Here is a 14,245-nt window from a genome sequence, read left to right as displayed (position 1 = left end):
GCATGGCAGACTTTCAGATATATTAAAATAAGCCCAAAAAAGTTTGCTTCATGGACATTGGGATAGTTCCTAAACAAATAAGGAAATTGAATGCCAGTTTAGTGAGTTGACTGAGGATTTTATTTTTAGATGAGTATTTATTAGTTTATTGAAAATTAAATTAATATGTGCTAAGATGGAAAAGTTTTAGGCAGTGACTTAAGGTATCATGCCTATATGAGGGACTTAATTTGGGTTTCCCCAAAGGCAAAACAGCTATTAAAGATTGTATTTTATGCCCTAGAACTTCATCTCACTGGTAAATTCTGGGAAATGATTAAGGTCATATACCTTAGCATCACTTCATCTTAAGCAGAGTAAGGATATGGTAGATTGAATAGGAATGCCCCCCATAGGCTCATGTATTGGAATGATTGGTCCTTGGTTAGTGGAACAATTTGGAGAGGATTAGGAGGTATGGCCTTACTGGAAGAGTTGTGCCACTAGAAGATGGACTTTGATGTTTCAAAAACCCACACCATTCCCAGTTAGCTTTCCCTACTTCCTACTTGCAGATCAAAATGTAAACTCTCAACTACTGCTCCAGCATCATGCTTGGCTGCCTGCTGTCATGCTCCTCACTGTGATGGTCATGGACTTGCCCTCTGAAACTGGAAGCCACCAATAAAATCTTTCTTCTATAAGTTGCCTTAGTCATGGAAATTTGTCACAGTAAATTCATAGTAACTAAAACATTGGGAAATTTATTCTCCATGTCCCAGTAAGCATTGCAAAGGACTAGAAAAAGCCACCTATCAATACACTGGCATTTCAAGTTCCCTTGTATGCCCTGAAGCATGTAGACAACACACTGACAGTCTCTATTGTAATCCCTTGTTCATGTTTAATTACTTTTGGTGAGAAGACTCAAAGCAGTCTCTGAGTGAGACACACTGTGTGAGATTCTCTGCCAAGCTGAATTAACTTGATGCCCTACTGTCAAGGGTAAAAAGTATCTATCTACCTTACCCATGCATAGAAGGCAGAATATTGGAAAGTTTGAGCTCTTTCCCAGCCAACCCATGCTATGGACATTACAGTTTTTAAGAAGGCCAGTAGGACCACTTTGTGAGTCATTCCAAGAGAAAGAACACGACAAATACACTTTTTTTGTGTGTAACACCCCTTCAAGCAGAGGCTTAAAAACAACAGTCATTCATTATCTGTCATGATTCTATGGTATCACTAAGTTCAAGTAGGCAGTTCTTCACCATGAGATGCCAGTTGCTGGCTGCAATTGTGGAATGGCTCAGTGAGGCCACAATTTACAAGGTATTATTTGCATACTTAGCAATTAGTATGGACTGCCAATGGGATTTTCCGCTAGGGCTGATGAATGAAGGGCCTTAGTCCTCCTCAGTGTGACTTCTTCATGAGGTGTGGGCTTCCTGCAGTATGGTAGATTATTTCCAAAAGAACTTTCTGGAAGAGGGCAACTGAAGATATTTAATGACTATCCTAGGAAGCTACACAGCTTCACTTCCACCATACCCTGTTAGGGAGTCCCAGTGCCCGTCCAGAAGCAATTTGAGGGAGAGTGTTATTCAAGAAAGAAAATTCTAGGAACTGGTTACCACTCAGGCCTTCTGTGGAGATGTACGATGATGATGAAGGTCTGAAGTCCTGATTGGGAAGGGACTGTGAATTCCTTTCCATGGGAGCTACATCATGGAGGAGCTGAGAATAGGCTCCTCAGATCCCATGAGCATGAAGGTGGGTTCCCAGGGAGGTGAGCCTCCTTCCACCCAGGAGGTGAAGATGTTTGTTTCTTGTCCCTGCCTTGTTTGCTTTGCTCAACAGAGAAAAGAAACGAGTGTCTGTTGAAAACTGAAGTCACCATGGAGTGGATGAAGAAGTGAGTGAATCAATGACATGTCAAACTGGCTCCAAAGTTTTTTATTTTCATGAGCATTCTCCTACCCAATGGTTAAAAAGAAAACGTTGGGGGCAATTATGTTTTACCTTAGTGACACTTCGAACAAGATTTCCTTCTGCCTTTCTCAGTGCGTGGTGGAAAGGAGTTCAAATGCTAATTATGGGGCTGGACTTGTGTGTCTCCACCTTAAAAAAAGAAGAAAAAACAAAGAAAGAAAAGACAAATATGAGTGCATTCTTCTAGGAAATAAGGTTGTGGCCCAACTGGAATAATCATGCTGAACTTCACAGCATGCTTTTCTGCTTGACGGCCTCCTTTTATTTTGTTTTCCTCTTGTTATTCCAGCTTATTTTCTCTTTGTGCCAGTTTTCTGATTTATTTAGGTTTTTTTTTTTTTTGTCTTTTTTTTTGTCATGCTGTGCTATGTGTAAGGACTTCCTCAAATTATTTTCAGAATGAGGCTGAGTTTGAACAAATAAATGTGTCCTGAGTTCACAATAGCAAGCCTTGAGTTGTCCTAGGCCTTTCCCTTCATTTCCTCTCCATCCTCTTCCAAGTCATTAGCTCACCCCCACATGGCATTCCAAACAAGTATGTGCACTCTCATGTGGGAGGTTACACATGTATATGTGTATGTGGAAGCCAGAGGTCAACCTTGGGTGCCTCTCCACTTTGTTTTTGAGGCAGGACCACGTAATGGTCTAGAATGCAATGATTAGGTTAAGCTTACTAGCCAGTGAGCCCCAGGGATCTGCCTATCTCTGCCTTTCCAGTGCTGGCTCCATGCTCAACCTATTTCACATTACTTATGGGGCTTGAACCAGGTCCACATGCTTATATTGGAAGTCCTTTACTGATGGTGTCATCTCCCCAGCCCACACCGTGAGTTCTTTATTCCAAGATTTGTCATGAAAGATGTAAGGTCTCATGACTATACCAGCAAGAGTTGGCTTTTGACTGTATCAGAAAATTCCCATGAGAGTTGTGTGTGCTTATAACCAGAGCTTTTAAGGTAAAGGCCAGACCACTAGGAGCTGCAACAAGTTCTCCTGAGACATCTGGGTAGTGATATTTTATTTGTGCTCTAACAAATAAAGCTTGCCTGAGGATCAGACCACTGTATTAAGCACAGAGGTCAGGCAGTGGTAGCACACACTTTTAATCCTAGCATTCAGTAGGCAGAGATTCATCCAGATCTCTGTGAGTTCAAGGTCACACTGGGAATAAAGCCAGGTGTGGTGGCACACGCCTTTAATCCCAGTGCTAGTTATCCATAGAGGTCTGGAGGTCTGTACAGACAGGAAGTGATAGAGCTGGGTGGAAAGAGGAAGTGATGTAGCTGGGGGGAGACAGGAAGTAAGAAGGCAGGGCACAGAAAGGATGTAGGTGTGAATATACAGGAAGTAGCTATCTCTTGGGCTAAGGATTTCCTAGAGGTAAGAACTTGTGCCTGGCTTGTTCTATCACTCTGATCTCTCAGCTTTCACCTCAATATCTGTCTCTGGATTTTTTTTTTATTAATAAGGCCTTTTTAAGATTCATGTTATACATCTGTCCCTATACATCAATTAAAGAAACAACCAAGGGCTGGGGAGATGGCTTAGTGCATAAGAGTGCTTCCCATGCAAACACGAGGACCTCATCATGCACAGATAAATCTTTGTCCTTAACCTTCCTCTTGAGTCACTTTGGATGCCCAGAATAGAAGACCGCTGAACATACCCTTCCCCACTATGAAGGCACCAACCCAAGATGCCCAAGCCTTATCCTGGAGCAGAGGTAATCATCTCTTGAGAGACATCTTACCTATCCTCTCAGGCATCCACATAAAAAGATGGGTATATCTACATGTGCTTGTAATCCTAGCATTAGATGAACAGAGACAGGAAGATCCCCAAAGCTCACTGGCCAGACAGACTTGCCTGAACAGTGAGTTTCTAACTCAGTGAGAAACCCTGTTTCAAGGCAATAAGGTGGACTACAGTACACGAGGACACCCTATGTCTTGTTTGGGTCTCTGCACGGACACACACAGGTGAGTATAATTGCACACTCACATGCATGTATCACATACACACACGTACACATGTATGCACAAAAAAGCAAGTAACAGCAAGCAATAAGAAGAGATTTGTTCAGTTCAATGTGACCACAAAGAAAAGGAGAACAAATGAAGAGGTAGAGTAGCTCTAAGTGAGTCTTGGGGTACTGATAGGAGCTTTAAGTTAAATCAGAGGGCAAGAAATAAGCATGGTTATGCAGTTCTGGTAGAAAGTGGAGCCCCTCATCATTGTCTCAGCTCTGGCTCTGCAAGGTGATCTGAAGACATCCTTGTTGCTTGAGGGGATAAAATGGTTCTCAGGAGATGATGGCTTCTTCTCCAGTAGAAGACTTGGGCCTCCTGGACAGCTGTTTTCACAGTGAGGAGGGGTGTGTACTTCAGAGTTCTTCTATTCTAGAGATCCAAGGTGACTCAGAAGAAAGCTAAGGACCATGACTTACCTTTGTGCCTTCAGCATGCAAAGTGGGTGAGATGACCCCATGTAAAGGAGACAGACATAGGAAGAAGACAGAGAGGTCAGGCTTTTATGCTTCATTTGGTTATCTGTGGGTCTAAGTGAAGAGCAGAGCCAATACACATTAGCAAAAGCAACCTCCAAGCATCTGTTTCATGCTGGCTCCTGAGCATCTAGTCCTATACAACCAAAGAAATTATTCATCTGGAAATGCAAATAATGGACTTTGATTCTTCAATGACCCTTTTACTGAATTACAATTCTAAGACTTTTCTACATCAATTTGATGATATACTGGCATTACCTATGAAATAACTATATCATCTTTTTTTTTTTCCTTGTAAGAATGTGTTTGGTAGATTTAAGAAGGATTTTGGGTTCAACATGGTTCCCAAAAATGGCAGTGATGGGGACAATGTCCTAAACAGAAGAACTATGACCTGGGTAAAGGGTTGTTAAAATAACAGAAGGATTGTTATCGGGTAAATAGAAGCCTTAATTTAGCATTCCTCAGGGAATCTCCTAAGGAGGGATTCTGTTTACCAGGAAAACAATTCCTCCATATCTGCCCTAATGGTTATTAGGCTAGTTAACCAGAGCAAGCCTGCATCAGCCCAAAGACCCCCCCCCCCACACACACACACACTGCTGACTCATATAAAATCAGACTACTTCCCTGCCAAGTTGCTGTTATGTGCCTCCAAGAGGCAGCTTTGGTTGGCAGTTTGATCCTCCAATTAACCTTTCTTTCTACCAACGGAGTGGTCCAGTTTGGTTTTCTCACTGTATCCTCACTTATGGAGGAAATACATGCCTGGCATAATGAAAGTAGTCAAGAGCCTAAAGCTGGGGATCTTATGGGTCCCAGGGGGTGAACCTACCATGATTATTATGCTAAAGGGACATGTTATCAAACTGCCCTCTCAATTTTCTTTTTCCTGGTAGATTAGTGCAACTCTCATGTGCAGTGGATGGCAGTTAATGCAGAAACTCACAACTGGTTAAAGTGCAGCAAATAAGTGTCTGTGGAGTGCTCAGCCTCAAAAAGGATGTCTACACCATTCCACACCCCAAAGGCTCAGGGACCATCACGGAAGGGGTGATGAGCGAAAGAGCGTAAGAGCAGAGGCTGAGGATGACTGGGAGCGAAACAGTATCTCTTACAAGACTGTTGCACCCTGAACTCACAGCTGCTGTGGTCAGCTGCACAAGACCTGTACAATCCAAGCCAATCAGCATTCTAGCATGAAGTGGGGAGGGTTTTTGAGACCCTCCACCTCTAAGTAAAGAGCTATTTACAACTGATGGTTTCTGGGGGAGAGAGTCTGTTTTCTTTAAGGGACTGGTTACTTGCAGGTCAACTATGTCCCAGTGGATGGACACACTGCCCAGAAGTATATGAGCAGCAGAATTTGGAGTTGATGGGTATTTAAAAAGAGACCAAGTTGGAAGGTGTAACACGACTCTTAAAAGGTCTTATTAATAAAAAACAAATCCAGAGTCAGATATTGGGGTGAATTCTGAAAGATCAGAGAAGCAGAACAAGCCACAGCCAACCTCACCTCAAACAACTCCTCATCCAACCCTGTTTCCAGGAATCCTCAGACTGAAAGCTTTTAAGTCCTCACCTGAATGAATCTCAGCTGAACTGCTGCTAAAAGCCTAAAAGCTTAAAAGCCCTAGTTCTTTGTCCTCATGCCTTTTATACCTTTCTGCCTCCTGACATCACTTCCTGGGATTAAAGGTGTGTGTGCCACCATTTTCTGGCCTCTATGTCTGTCTAGTGACTGTTCTGTTCTCTGACCCCAAATAAGTTTATTAGGGTGCACAATATATTGGGGGGCACAATACCAACACAAAAGAATAAGGACAAAGGTATGAATTTTAGAGAAGTTAGGGGAAGGAGTTTGGATGGATATGGTCAAAATATATGACATGAACTCCCCCCAAAACTAATAAAAATATTTAAAAATGTTCATGAAATCAAAGCAACACATTTATGGTAGTTAAACAAGCTCAGATTATTTTTGTTTCTTCCACAGCTGACACTGGCTCCATAATTAAACAGTGCCCTTTGATCCTGTCAAATTTAGATGAGTAAAGGACCAATTCTCATTTGTTAAGGCAGTTTGTCTTCACTGGGATCTTTCTTCTGCCCCCATTAAAGCCTTTAATCCATTGTACTTCTCCTAGTCTCCAACATACTTACCACTGACATGCATGTGCCCAATTCACTTAGCAAGCCTAGAGGAAGATGAGGTCTCAGTAACTCTCAAGTACTATGGCACCTGGACCTTGAGTTTGTTTGGTTATGCAGTGCCAAGTGGTAAGCCCTGAAATCATATACATACCAGCAACACGGGATGGAATCAGAAAGTTGTATTGATACATTGTATGTATGCATTTATGTATGTGTAGCAGGAATCTTAAAGAGTCTTATTAATAAAATCAAACCTGGGGGCAGGTATTGGGGTGAATGCTGCTGGAAGATCAGAGAAGCAGAACAAGCCACATCTTCCTCACCTTGCCAATTCTTCAGCTGATCCTGTTTCCTCAGACTGGATGCCTCTCAGCTGAACTGCTGCTCAAAAACCTAAAAGCTTAACCAGCCAAAAGTTTCTAGTTTCTGGCCCTCACACCTTATATATCTTTCTCTTTCTGCCATTACTCCCTGAGATTAAAAGTATGAGTCACCATGCCTAACTGTTTCCAATGTGGCCTTGAACTCAGAGATCCAGAGGGATTTCTGCCTCTGGAATGCTAGGATTAAAGGTGTGTGCTACCACTGCCTAACCTCTATGTTTAATATTGTGGCTGTTCTGTCTCTGACCCCAGATAAGTTTACTAGGGTGCACAATATTTCAGGGGAACACAATACCACCACATGTATGTATACATATAAATTGAAGAAAAAGAGGCTGTGAATTTGAGAGCAAGTAAAGAGATGGGAGGAGTTTGTTGGAGGGAAAGAAAAAGGGGTAAATGATATAATTATATTTTAATTAAAAATTCATTTAAAAAGGCAATCAGACTTCCACAACATCCAGATAAACCTTCCTCAGCAATGCCCTTTGTTATGCTAAAAGTCTTTCTGTCTCCTTTTGTTCTAATAAACTTTGTACATGGCAAACAACAGGAAATATAAAAAGAAAAGGGAAGGGGGGAAAATCCATATTTAAAATGTAATTTCCTTATCATCAGGATTTTATATATTATGATGAGCTTTTTAATTAAAAGCTCATCTCAGATTCAATTTCTGTATGAAATGGGGTAAGGGGAGACAGAAAGGGTGAAAAGGATTTAAACTGATGTAAATGCAGGAGTCATTAACTATTATTATTTCAGCTAAATGATGGCAAATGGCACACCTATGAGGCAACACTGTAGGAATTTAGGCTTTCTGGGCTGGGCAACTTAAAGGGGATATCAGTTGGCAAAGAGGTGACTTGAATGGCTAGGTACTTTAGAGGAAAGGAAGAAAATCAAACCCTAGAGGAATTTTGGCATCCTCTGAAGTGGTTCAGGAGTTTTACCCTCCTCCACCCCTCCTTTCCTGCTCCCTTCCTCCTTTATACCTGAGGGTACCAAGAACTCCTCTTTGCCCTACCCCAATTACAGTTGGTTTTGATGTCTGCTTGCCACAGTTATAATGACCCTCGATGGGAGCCTTAAATGAAGAACTGATTGCCTTCCTGGATACAGGAAGATCCACCCTGATTGTGGGTGGCAGTTCAAATTCAAAGGGCATGGTAGAAAGAAGAGGTCTTGCCTTTTGTTCCTCTGGTCTTCTCTTCACACTGTTGCTGCAGATTGCTTTGTTGATGAAAACAACAACAACAACAACAACAACAACAACAACAAAAACAGAGTTTTCAGGCTTTGGGCAGGATCTAAGGACCATGTGCCCTCCAGGAATCCAGGGTTTTGGTGCCAGATTGAATCAGCTGAGGTACCTGAACTTTCGGTCTAAGTGACTACCATAGTTTTAGGCTCCCAGTGAGAAACAACCACTGTGGGAGTATTCCAGCTGCTGAGGCACACAGTGTCAAAGCTCAAGCAAAGCCAGGACCTCAGCCTCTCAGCTGCTCTTAATATATTTAAAAGACTTACTTTATTTTTAGGCATGTGAGTTGTGTGTGTCTGTGTGGGTGTGTGTGGGTGTGCATGCCAATGAGTATGCTTTAGGAGGTTTGAGGTACTGGCTTCTCTAGAACTGGAACTCCAGGTGGTTGTGTGTCCTCTGACAGCGATACCAGGAATTGAACTTGGGCCCTGTAGCACGAATCCTAATTGGTTTTAATAATAAAAACCCAGAACCAGATATTGGGGTAAATGCTGAAAGATCAGAGAGAAAAACTAGCAAGCCATAGCTACCCCTCACCTCGCCAACTCCTCTCCAAAAGGGGGAGATCTGGTCTTTATGAATCCTTAGACTGAATGGGCTGAGATCCTGTCTCCACCTCCCTAGTTTGGGGATTAAAGGTGTGAGCCACCATGACCACCTGGCTCTGTTTCTCCTCTGGAGATAGTCAATCTCCTGTAGCCCAGGGTGACCTTCAGCTCCAGATCTTCCTGCTTCCTCCTCCCAAGTGCTGGGATTAAATGTGTATGCTACCACTGCCTGACCTCTATGGTTAACTAGTGACTGGCTCTGCCCTCTGATCTTCAGGCAAGCTTTATTTGTTAGAGCACAAACAAAATATCACCACATGGGCCCTCTGGAAGAGCAGCAAGAACTCTTAACTGCTGAGCTTACCTGCTTAACTCTAGAATCTGTGGTTACTGTTTTAATGTAAACTAACTTATCCCATTGATTCTATTCCTCTAGAGAACTCTGATTAATATACTTTTCTTTCTTTCTTTTTTTTTTTTTTTTTTGCTGGATTCCTCCTATCTGAGGTATTTCTGTAGCTCTCTGCTCTCTCATCCTCCTTGGTATGGCAACTTCTCACTCACTTGTGCTTTCCCTGAAGAACTTTCTGCATTGCTGGAAGTTATCAGCCTTCCTTGACTCAGTGCCCATTAGGGAGATGTAACCCAGCACCCTGAGATGTGTGCCTCTGTAATGGTTTGATAGAACCTACCTGTAGGCTTGAGCATAACACACACACACACACACACACACACACACACACACACACACACACACACACACATCTCACTTCAGAAGCTCTTGACCTGGATAAAATTACTTTTATCAAAAAAAATTTTTTAATTAATTTTATCTGCTGGCAGAGCCTCTCCCAGGCTTGTCCTGAATTAAGAACCTTGGAACCAGCTACTCCTGTTCCCTTTCACTAAGCCAAAGGTAGCCTTCCTGCCTATAGCACCTTGGAGAGACATTGAAAACATCTCTGTCCCTCTACAGGACCAAGTTCCTTTGCTGACCTAAGGTCTGCCTGAAATGACTATTTCTGTCTGTTCAAAGAAGCCCAGTGCTTCTGGAAGTCATGGTTGTCATCATGAGTGTACCCTCCAGCAGGACCATCTCATGCGAACTCAGGCATCCCACAGGACACAAGACATCCTCTGGATGGCCTTTGGAATCACCTGTTCCTTCCATTCTATGTGTGGGCACACACAATCTAAGGTGAAACCATTGCAGCATCTCTCATGGCTGGAGAGGTCATTAGGTCCACATGGTATTCCTGTATCTTCAGTATTATAGTTCCTGATGCCCCAGAAGAAATTGATTAGACAGAAAGGTAGTCAGGCAAGCAAGCTGGAAGACAGACTGACAGCCACAGCCACACAGACACCCTCTCCCCCTATAAACACACTTATGTAATAAACAATTCCCATTCTAAATGCTACATAAAAAGACCCATTTCCATGAAAAACAAAGATTAAATACATTCATCTTTGCCCATGGGGTGAGCAACTTTTCATACAGATTGGAGTAGCTGCCACTGTGCAGACTAGATTATTCATTTAAGAAGAGGATCTTTGTTCTTTCTGTGTATATATGGCTGTGGGTGGCAAGGAAGGGTGTGTGTTGGACAGGTGATTATCTTCCTTTTCTACTTGAGAGGAAGTGTTCCTACAACAAAGCCACTATCTTCTGCAAAGGTGAACTCAGTTGCTCACCTCTTATAATGGAATTTCTGAAGGTTTTGAAGTAGGATATTTCAAAGACCTTAGCACAGTGATAGAGTCCAAGTTCAGTACATGCATGCCCCTCCTTTCTACCATACACCACAGAGTCTCCTCCTTACTACTGGCCTAGGGGTGGAAATAGGACATGAGAACAGGACAGGAGCAGGTGCATGGGATGCTTCTGCTCTCCCTGCTGTCACCCAGAGACTCCAGCTTCCCCTCTCCTCATCCTGCCCCTCCCTTCTCTCTCTCTCTCTCTCTCTCTCTCTCTCTCTCTCTCTCTCTCTCTGTGTGTGTGTGTGTGTGTGTGTGTATGTGTGTGTGTGCACGCACGCGCGCGCATGTGTGAACATGAAGGCAAACCGAATATAAATTTCATCAAGCATCCAGCTGTTTTTAGAAATCTGTCATCACACACTTGATTGAAAGACATTTTAACTCAACACCTGATCTTTGTTGTATCAACTCAGGGTAAGATGAATCAGAATTTTAGAACTGGAAGGGACTATTTGGGCTCAAATACTACTTTTTATGTCAGTCTAAAATCATTTGTCACATATGGTGGGTCAGATCCCTCATGGCCCAGCTTGAATCATCTCTAAAGTTGTGGCTCTGTTGGGGTGGACAGTGTGAACAGAATGCCTGTGTCCCTCATATGGTGCTTCTCTTTCTTTTCTTTTCCATTGTTTTCATGGACTGTAGTATTTGTTAGTGAACTTCTACCTAGCAACCTCCAACTGAACCTAGAAATTCAGAGGGTTTCCATACTCAGTGCTAACCCTCAAACAGTGAGAATCCTACTTTCTTTTTTGCTTATTTCCTGGTTGGTAAGCCTCTCAACACACTTCAGACACTGTTCACTAGGGCATAGAAAGAGTATGTGTCTCCAAGTGCTCAAGACACTCACCCTATTATCGTTCTTGTTATGACACACCTCCTTTCTCCTTCTCTCACACATTTTCTTCCTCTGGATCCTCCATATTCTCTCGGTTAAACTACTGGCTCATATTTGCCCGGCTCAGACCCTAGTTTTAATGGAGCTCGACCTGGAAGAGTTGGTACTCAGGGTGGATATAGAAGTCTATCAGAATGGAGGTCTGGAAACTGGTGAGAGGGAAATACAGTTGAGTTAGTGGGTGAGAAGCACTGGCCTGCAGGAACACGGTATTCCCAGAGACTTGTGGCATTGGTGATCAGAAGGAGGCACAGGTGGAATCTGAGTGTGGAATACATGAGACAACTGGAAAATGTTAATTTTGGGTTCTGAGAATGGGCTGCTTTTCTTAGTGGCTTTAGCAGCCATAAAGAAAGCAAATGACCAACCTGGCACAGCCACCTACTGTGTTGAAAGTTGGAAAGTCTGCAGCTCCACTGGAAGAGATTTTTGTCTCTTATAGCTATGCGGATTATTAAACTGAAAATCAGACCCAGGATGAGATTATAGGGGTGATAGCCTGCACACAAAGCTCCATCCACAGCCTCAACATGTCTTTCATGCCAATTTCATAAACTGAGACCAAAATTGAGTGGACAAGCCTTAGAGCCCCAAACCTCAATCCATGAAATGTTATGCAGCCAGGAGCTGCTGCTTCTCTTCCTTCAGAAGGGAGACCCCTCTTTTGTGTCTAGAGATCCCAAACCCATTGCACTTAAGATAGGAACTTCACAAGCTGATGATCATTCTCTATAAAATATGTATGCCTCTCCCCATAATTATTGTGTTAATAACTAGAAATTTCAGCCTAGTATGAGGCCAAGAGGAAATATGCCTGCAAAAAGAATTAGAGGAGCTAGCCAATCTGAATCAGTGGACAGGATCCTGGGGAAAGGGAGCAGGCTTGGCATGGGAAGAGCAGAACCCAAGGGCTATTTCCCGAGAATGTATGAAGATAGGAGGGTGTGGTTGTACTTCCTCATCGGGACTGCCAGCCACAAATAACAACACAGAGACTTATTATTAATTATGAAAGCCTGACCTTAGCTTGGACTTGTCCCCAACTAGCTCTTATCACTTAAATTAACACATGTTTTTAAATCTACATTCTGTCACATGGCTCTGTTGCCCCTCCTCTCTACTTTATGTCCTACTTGTTTTGCATCTCACTGGTGTCTCTGCCTTTCTTCTTTCCAGAGTTCTCTATGTTCAGAAGTCCTGCCTATTCTCTCTTGTTTAGCTATTGGCTATTTAGCTCATTATTAAACCAATCAGAAGGTGCCTTAGGCAAGACACATCTTTACGGTGCAAACAAATATTCTGCAACATTTCCCCCCTTTCGTCTAATTAAAAGGAAATATTTTTACTCTAACACAGTAAAACTTCTATACTAAGAACAATTATCAGGTGAGAATTACATTCACAATGTCTAGTCCATTTGTATTTGGCAAATTTGAAGAAATTACTCTATTATCTATCCTATCTTGGTAGTCCAAAGTTTTACACCTAAACTGCTTTTTATCATAGCTTGTATTATAATCTTAAAAATATCTGTTTAGACCTTAAAACATTTTCTTAGATAAACAGTTTAAGCTTCTATGTCTCTCAACCTCATATTCTTTACACCTCTTTTGTGAGTTTCTCTTCAGACACAAACAACAATGAATTCTGGTGCTCCTCTTGCTTTTTCCTTTTTATGAAGTTCAGTGTCTCATCCCAAGGAATAGCATCATTGCCATGGTCATGGTGTCTCTTCACAGCCCTAGTAGAAATCCTAACTAGGATAATGAGTCTCCCCACTTCGACTAACCTAATCAAGATATTCCTTCAGAGGCACTACCAGAGGCTTGTCTATTCAATGATTCTAGATATTGTCAAGGTGACAAGTAAGAGGCCCAGTAATGAAGGAGACTTGGGCTGAATCCATTTCATTACAGAGCTGTGGGTCTGCAGGTTTACCTTCTGTGTTCTCTGTCTTTTCAGTGTGGGGAGGAGATAGAGATCTGTAGCCTCTGGCAGAACTTAAACTCTTGTGCTCATCTTATGACCTGTGTTTAAAAAATCCATTAAAACAGGAAAGGCAAAGTCAACACATATAAGATTTCTTCTCAAAGTAGAGCCTCTTGAATCTTCTCTCTGAGGGGAAGCTCATAAAATCATAATCCCTTCCTAGCTACAAGGAGAGTGGTTGTCATCTTGTGGGTTGTGACCCCTTTGGGGGTTATACATCAGATATTCTGCACAGCATATATTTATATTATGATTCATAACAGTAGCAAAATTAGTTTTGAAGCAGCAACAAAAATAATTTTATGGCTTGGGGTTACCACAATATGAGAAACTGTATTAAAGGTTCCCAGCATTAGGAAGGATGAGGAGCACTACACAGGGATAAGCCAGAGGTGTATCATTTTCCAGGTGAGTTAGTTACAACATTAGTGCCACCATCAGAAACAGAGGACACAGGGAGGGTCTTCTGTATCAGATATCAGGTATCCTATATTCAACATAGGAGCAAAGTTTCTGTAGAAAAACCTATACAGACACAGGGCTAGCCAGTTTAATGAGGGTTAGCCCAACCGACACTACCAATCCATAGATGTTATCTTTATTGAGAAAGAGCACCACTGACACTTGGTATGTGGCTATTACTTGGCATACATTCTTTTGTTGTTGTTGTTGGTTTGTTTGTTTTGAGACAGGGTTTCTCTGTGCAACAGTCCTGGCTGTCCTGGAACTCACTTTGTAGACCAGGCTAGCCTAGAACTCAGAGATCTGCCTGCC

This window comes from Onychomys torridus, chromosome 16 (assembly GCF_903995425.1).
Source record: "Onychomys torridus chromosome 16, mOncTor1.1, whole genome shotgun sequence".
Lineage (NCBI taxonomy): Eukaryota > Metazoa > Chordata > Mammalia > Rodentia > Cricetidae > Onychomys > Onychomys torridus.
Note: the sequence above shows the minus strand (reverse complement) of the source record.